We start from the raw sequence: 356 nt of genomic DNA, 5'->3' as shown, positions 1-356 counted from the left end.
AACTCAAAAAAAAAAAAAATAGTGCTGGGTTTAAGAAGCCCTGACACAGATACACATGTCTGAATATATATTTATTCATATAAATGTATGCATATGTGATGTGTACATGTATGCATATATTTTAGAAAAAAGTACTCATAGCTTTTTGTTTTTATTTTGAGTTGGAGTCTCACTCCGTCAACCAGGCTGGAGTGCAGTGGCAAGCTCACGGCCACCCCAGCATTGACCTGCTGGGTTCCGGCGATCCTTCCTCCTTAGCCTTCCAAGTAGCTAGAACTACAGCATGCACTACCACACCTGGCTAATTTTTTTTTTTTTTTTTAGTTGGAGTCTCACTCTGTCGCCCAGACCGGAGT

At 40.7% G+C, this 356-nt stretch overlaps 1 protein-coding gene across 1 annotated transcript in view; it reads left to right on the top strand.

Moving 5' to 3' along the window:
* The window catches only part of RASSF2 (Ras association domain family member 2), a 42197-nt gene that overhangs the window by 22559 nt on the left and 19282 nt on the right, over nucleotides 1-356 (top strand). The window lies entirely within an intron of this gene.

Source organism: Carlito syrichta, unplaced genomic scaffold, assembly GCF_000164805.1.
Source record: "Carlito syrichta isolate Samal-C Ts95f unplaced genomic scaffold, Tarsius_syrichta-2.0.1 Scaffold311675, whole genome shotgun sequence".
NCBI lineage: Eukaryota > Metazoa > Chordata > Mammalia > Primates > Tarsiidae > Carlito > Carlito syrichta.
The sequence above is the reverse complement of the archived record's forward strand: the minus strand, read 5'-3'. Positions and strand labels throughout refer to the sequence as shown.